We start from the raw sequence: 7,004 nt of genomic DNA on the forward strand, positions 1-7,004 counted from the left end.
CTTCTTCTTCTTTCTTCTTCTTTCTTCTTCTTCTTTCTTCTTCTTTCTTCTTCTTCTTCTTCTGCCGAAAACATTTTATTGGCCTTCTGAACAGAAACGGGAATTTATTTGCCAGGAGGGAAGATCACATCGTACTTCGGCTGGAGCCAGCGCATGGCCTCCTCTTTGCTGCTTCTGTGTTTGGCCTCAGTACAGCCGGTCCTGCTCTTCTTGTCTGCCATGCTGACACCTGGCCTACCCAGGACCACATAGAAGTCCAGGCCATAGATACCGATGCTTGGGTCATATTTGATGCCCTGATCGATATGTTCCTGGATTCCAAAACCAAAGTTTCCAGTATCGGAGAAGTTATTTTTCCTTAATTCATTCTCTTGCATTTTTAGGCCTTTCTTCAGGATTTCTTCTGCCTTCGCCCCTCAGACTGTGCAGTGGACAGCGATCTTCTCGCTTCTCCTGATGCCAAAGGACTTGACAGTGTACCTAGATTATTTATTTATTTATTTATTTATTTATTTATTTATTTATTTGGCGGACCCAGCGATTGAACTCAGGTCCTTGCGCTTGCCAGGCCAGTGCTTATTCCACCGAGCCATCTCCCCGGGCCCTGTATCTAGTTTTAGAAGGCACAGGAGTCTGGCCCCGAGCTGCTCCAGTACCTTGGCTGCCTAGGTCAATCTGTCTCCACTTTCCCCGACGCAAATGTTAAGGCAGAGTTTGCGAATTCGAAGTTTCCGCATGGGGTTCTCCTTCTCACATGCTCCTGCGCCATGGTGGAGAACCGGAAGAGCCCCCCTTCCTTCTTGTCTCTTTTCCCTCATCCCAGCTATTCGTTGCTTTTGAGCAGTTTCTTTCCCTTTCACTATTTCTGTAGTACCTTTGTTTTTTGAAGGCAATGACTTCCTTTACAAGGGCTCTGACCTCATGGCCTAGTAACTTCCCAGAGGACCTGTGTCTTAGAACACGATTGGGATTAGGTGTCAACATACAGCTTTTGCAGGAACACAAAATAATTTCAGACCATAGCTCAAGCTTCATCTTCTGTTGAAATTCTTATTTACTTATTTATTTAGCTACCAAGAGTCTTTTCCTTTCCCTTTTGTGGACATGATTCCTCTCTCTCATATTATTATTATTATTATTATTATTATTATTATTATTATTTTCTCTGTACTGGGGATTGAACTCAGGATCTTGTGCTTGACAGGTAAGTGCTTATTCTACTGAGCTATCTCCCTGGCCCTCATTTTATACTTTTGACAGGTTGTTTTCATTTAAAAAACCCAAGTTCTTCAATCCTAAAAATACTTTAATTTTTTTCCCCTTCCACACTAGAGTTCCTGTTTGTGCTGAATTGGATCTCTTGCTTTGAACTTCCTAATTTTTTTCCCCAAACTGGAATTTTCCTCCCCCTTCCCAAACTTAATAACGGGAACCTTTTTCTCCCCCCTTTATTCCAGCCCTTCTGTGTAAACATTAGATGCTCTTGTCAGAGTCATTATGCCATGGATTTGGGCCATATCATATTTGCCTCCTCGTCTGCTTGGCATAGTGCTTGACTGGACTGAGAAGTGGAAACAAGCAAATCTTTTCCATCTGGTTTTGAGTTACAAAACAATGACAAATTATTTAAATTCTCTATTTTTCAGTTTTCTTGCTCAGAATTGAGCATAAGCCTCTGCTTGGAGAGAGGATCTGGAATGTGTAAGGGTGGTCCATCAGGTTGAGCTAAAGGACAATTCCTCTTGTTCTCCCAGTCTCTCCTCAGCCTGCATCCCAAACAACGCATTTTAATCTTAGAATTGTAAGCTTCCATGAGAGATTACATTGCATTTTACGGTACCCAGTGACACAGTTAAATAATTCTATCTTGCTTACAAATAACATTGTATAAGTAAGATTATTGCTTTTCAACAATGAACTTAAACTTTTCCCAACTACTTTCCACATCTGATCTCCCTTGAGAAAATTAATAATAACAATAATAACTAAGATTATTGACATTTACCATGGGCAAGACCCTGGACTAAGTACTTAACAAGTATTACTTCACTTAATCCTTAAAAACTCAATGAAATGGGCAATATTAATATTCTCAGTTACAGTTGGACAAATGAAAAAAGAGAGGTCTGGAGTTACACAGCTAGGAAATTTAATGTTGGGACTCAAATATTTAAATAATCATGGATTGTCCACTATTGTGAAGTTTTAACTGAAGGGCTTCTGTATATGGATCCTTCGTTTGAGGGAAGCGTGAGGCCCAGGGAAATTTGCTCAGTAGGGTGACTAAGCAAGCATTTCAGGACTCAGGTCTGAAGCTGGAAGATTATGTAAAACAAATAGGCCCTAGCATGTGCCCCACTTCATGAAGGAGGAGGTTCCTTGGGACTGCACAACCTTTACAGCTGTTCCCAAGAGCAGCCCAGCTAGGGCTGGCCAACAGTGGGGACTCTGGTGCCAGCAACTTCAGCCACTAACATGCAGTTTCGCCTCGGTGGCCATGCTCAACTCCCGGCAGGCCTTGTTTAAACAGGCAGCTCATAACAGCTGGGCTTGGCTCAGCAGAGCGTGTAGGCAGCCAAGGATGCTCTGATGCAGGTGCCTGTCTCTGAATGTGCAATCATGCAAATCTGAGGACCCAGACTGATGTGAATTGAAAGCCTGGTGTTCACTTCCAATAAACTCAACTGTCTATTGCCAGAGCAACCCTGACTGGCGGTCCTCAACTCATAAATTCAAATGAGCATTTCTGGTGATAGAGGAAAGAAATGTGGGGTGAATCCCAATCAGAACTGGCTGCCTTTTGAGCATGCAGCATCTGGGAAAAGCTTTGGAAAAGCATCCACCTTTCTAGGGAGTAATTCTCCTAGGACCTGGCCAGGACACAGGAGATATTGTGGGAGGAAGGGGGGAGGGAAACCATACCATCTGGCCACAGCATTTTGGAGATTTGATCCTCCCTCTTTTTATAGAGGAGTGATTGCAAGCTGGAGAGGTTAAGGGACTTGCCCGAGGGATCCAGATCATCAGCTGGATGTTCCTCCCAGCCCTGAGTCCCAGTTTCCTTTTAGTTGTCTTTCTAGTTTGCTGCTTTGAGTATCAAGTCACATGTGATCCGTTTGAATAATAGCTCAGTGCCGAAGCCACGATGCCGCAGAGGGAGGTTAGTAATAGCAAAATGGTATAGTGCTGGAGGCCTACTTGAGGCACAGAAAAGAGGAAGCTTGGACAGGTTTTCATGAAAATCTCTGGGCATTGATACCACGACAGATCCGGTCACGTGTGCGACTCGCCAGCCTGTCTTCTGATCTACATGACCTTTGGAGGGCGTGTGACCTGCTTTGGAGAGTGAAGGAGCTTGTACCAAGCTGAGCATACACCTAAGGGAAGTCTTCTCTTGTTGCCTAGTTGAATATTCAGGTTAAAAGGCCTTTCAGAGGCCAGATAGTCTAAGTTTAGGGTCCATTAGCCAGTTTCTCCCAGGCAGAACTAGCTTTGCATTCTATAGGGGAATCCGGGCCCCGAGAATAAATAGAGGGAGGAATATTCTTGAAGCCATCACTTACAATGTAGACTTGGAGGCTTTGATATAATCCCTTCACTTTACAGATGAAAAAATTGAGGTTCAGAGAAGAGATATGACCTAATCAAGGTCAGTTCATTTGTCGCAGGCCCTTCCTAAAGTGGGGAGGCTGGAAAAATCACCTTGTTAAATCCTTCACTGCCCACCAGCTCAAGATGGAAATGCTGATGAATAAATACTGTAGCCCTATGGCAAGATTTGTGGCTCTCAATGGCCTTCCTATAACAGTGCTTAAGGAGGTTTTAATGATCTGCCTACTGGGCATTCCTGCAGCATTCATTTTAGAGAAGGCCAAGGTGCTCAGGCTATAATTCTGAAGCCTGATTTTTCCCTGGCTTCTCCTGCTCTAGCAGCAAGAAAGTGAACAAGGGGAATGACCAGGATATGACTAGGATTATGCTAGCCATTTTTGTCCTCTTGACATTGTGACTTCAGAAAGAAGATGGGTTTTTGCACCCACTTCACAGTGTTGTTACAGAGAACATTGAAAGAGGGATGGAGGAGCTTCCCATAGCTCAGGGATTCTGCCTGAAAAATATCTTCCTGCAGTTCCTATGCTCTTTATTGTGAGATCAGACTACTGCCCAGTGGGTGTCATGTTGAGCTAGGATGGAGGTGAAAGGAGGCTGATGAGAAGAGGGGGCGCTGTCCCAGCCCTGAGCTCTCTGAATGATGGTGAGGAAGCTGAAGGATTAGGGAGGAGAAGATGAAAGGCAAGCCAGGTGAAATAGGGAAAAGAAGCAGTTGTTAAAATAAAAAGCGAAATTCATGGGAAGTGAATCAATTGTTTTGTTCATGTTCATTTGGATTAGGAACACATGAGGAAAGCAAATAGATTTAGTGGGGTGGAGATGATTAATACTGTCTTGCAGTACATCAGGAAATGATTGGGTTCCAGAGGGGTGGAGGGCTACAAGAGGAAATTGAACTTATTTCTTATCTCTTTATGATATTTTAGTTGCTTAACTTTTTAGTATATACCTGGAAAGCCAGAAAGAGAAGCCTGAAGTTTAATATGTTGTTTACAAAGTAGCTCAAGATATGGATGTCTTGGGTCTCTAATGCAGCTTGATCAAGCACCTAACTTTTTTTTTTCCTAATGACTTATTGTAATAAGTGGCTGAACCAGTGGTACTGTAACTCTAGGTAAGCCACTTTCAGCCACTTTCAGTGAAAGTACAGCGTGTCTCCATTTACTCAGTCCAGTAATTGTTGGCTTGCCAGGCCTCAGGTGAATTTCTATTTCAAACTTCCAGGAAATCCTGCCTGCTTGGAGCTCCAGAATTGTTCATTTGCATTACTCGTCTTTGTATTTCACTGCGAATGGTTGTGTATTGGTGTTGTACTGTAGTGAGATTTGAATTTTCAGATTGGCCCAATGTAGGTACTTTTGAAAAAAAAATAAAGAAAATTGGTCCCATCTAACTTTTAATAAGGTACCTTGCAGAACGTACATGGTCACCCAGCTAGTCTAAATGTCTCTTGCAGCTGTTTGTGGCTGATGATAGAAGTCTTGTGAAGAGAATTGTTTCTCAAAAGGAAATTTCCTCCCTTCTCTTTTTCTCTGTTTCTTTTTTACCTAGAATCTAACCTGGCATATACCAGTGGGAGATTGGAAGAAGAGATGGTGCTTGATTGGCTTTGTCGACAGTAATCTCCTACTTGTTCTGGACAGCTCATCTCTCTGTTCATGGTAAGAAGAATGAAATTCATGTTTTGCTTTATCCTTTATCCTGTGTAATTTTGGTTTCACCATAGCAGTTCATTCTAGACTTATACTAACAAGTGAGTGAAATGCTTCATGCTTTTTTCCTTTTCTTGCTAGTATAAATGTTACCCCTAATCTCCAGGGAGAGTCTGGAAGTGCTGTTTTTCTTGCTTCTCAGGAGATAAAGGGAGAGAAGTGCCTCTGCGGAAAGAAGGGTTTCATTATCCTTTCATCCAGAGAAGTCACGGAGATGGATTCAGAAAGGGGGAAGAAAGGCAGTAGAGGGCAGCCCCAGGAATGGGGATATGAGCTGGAAAGTTGTTAAGGAAGGAGAGAAACTTGCTCATGGGCAGAGCTATGAGAACAAAGCTGGCAAAAGATCAGCAAGAAGAATATTATACAAACACACAGTTGAACTGAGTCGCTGCACATTAGACAACTCCAGGCTCCTGTCACCAGAACTTGTGATTGCTGTCTGGTGAAGTCTGACTGGAATCCATGTTTAAGTCAGTTCAGTTCCCACTGATTACCATGTGCAGTTAGTTGTTCTAGAACACTACTAACTTCAAGACAAAACCAGTGGTTGTGCAAATTTCCCCAGAAATATGGATTTGGAGATGGAGTTGCTAGATTTAGGAGAAAATATAGGGTGATTGTCTGGATTTAAATTTCAATAAACAGTATGGCTTTTGGGTGAATATGCTCCATGAATTAATGCTTATGTTTTGCATTGCAATCCTACTTGGGGCAGGGGGAAGGTTGCTAGAAGTCTTTTGATCAAGACCAGTTCAGTAACTGTCCAATTATATTACTCTTTCTTGAATTTAGATGAGTTAGGTCTTAGTTTATTCATGTTTCTGTAATAAACTATCTCAGATTAGACAGTTTACAAATAACACAAATTTATTTCTCTGGGTGCCAGTTGATTCAGTGTCTGGTAGGGGCTGGCTCCTGCCTCATAGATGATGCTTTCTTTCTTTTTTTTTTTGGCTGAACCGGGGATTGAACTCAGGCCCTTGGGCTTGCCAGGGAAGTGCTTATTCCATTGAGCCATCTCCCCGACCCCAGATGATGCTTTCTTGCTGTGTCCTTCCATGTTGGGATGAACAAACCCCCTGGGGCCTCTTTTTTCAGGACAGAAATCCTACCCATGATCTAATCATTCCCAATAGCCACACCTCTTCCTACCATCACATTGGTATTAAGTTTTAACATGAGTTTGGGGAAAACATTAACATTCAGACCATAGCAATAGTATAAATCTGAAGTAAGCAGATGACTACCCAGTGCCACCCAGAGTGGAAGGATGAATGTGGGGGTCTCCTTACCTCATCTTCCTAACCTGACTCTGGACTTCTTGAGTGGGGATATTTTTATGTGCCACTCTGTAGCAGAGGGTTGGGGAGGAACATGGGTGCTCAGCAAAGACATGCAGTTAAGTAGACCTCCAAGGCATGTCCTTTGTTGAACTGGGGGATCACCAGGTGGAAAGGTAATGGTGCTGCTCTTGGTACAGCTTTTGACTTGACTTGTGCTCTTGAATAATTTTCTTTGTGCTCTGGTTATCTTAGCTATAAAATAAAGGGGTTGGATTAGAGTTTCTGGTTTTCAAGTTGGGCTCCTGAAGAAAGTAGAAGAAGAAAGAGGGTCCTAAGAGGTAGAATGCCAGATCTATGCTGTCTGCTTAAAACAGATCTTCTGTAGAAGCACCTTCTG

General features: G+C 42.8%; 1 pseudogene; it reads right to left on the bottom strand.

Annotated features, from left to right (window-relative positions):
* Positions 1-104: 104 nt before the first annotated feature.
* On the bottom strand, positions 105-770 carry LOC101564120 (annotated as a pseudogene).
* Positions 771-7,004: the final 6,234 nt, after the last annotated feature.

The sequence above is a fragment of the Octodon degus genome, unplaced genomic scaffold (genome assembly GCF_000260255.1).
Source record: "Octodon degus isolate 3935 unplaced genomic scaffold, OctDeg1.0 scaffold00014, whole genome shotgun sequence".
Taxonomy (NCBI): domain Eukaryota; kingdom Metazoa; phylum Chordata; class Mammalia; order Rodentia; family Octodontidae; genus Octodon; species Octodon degus.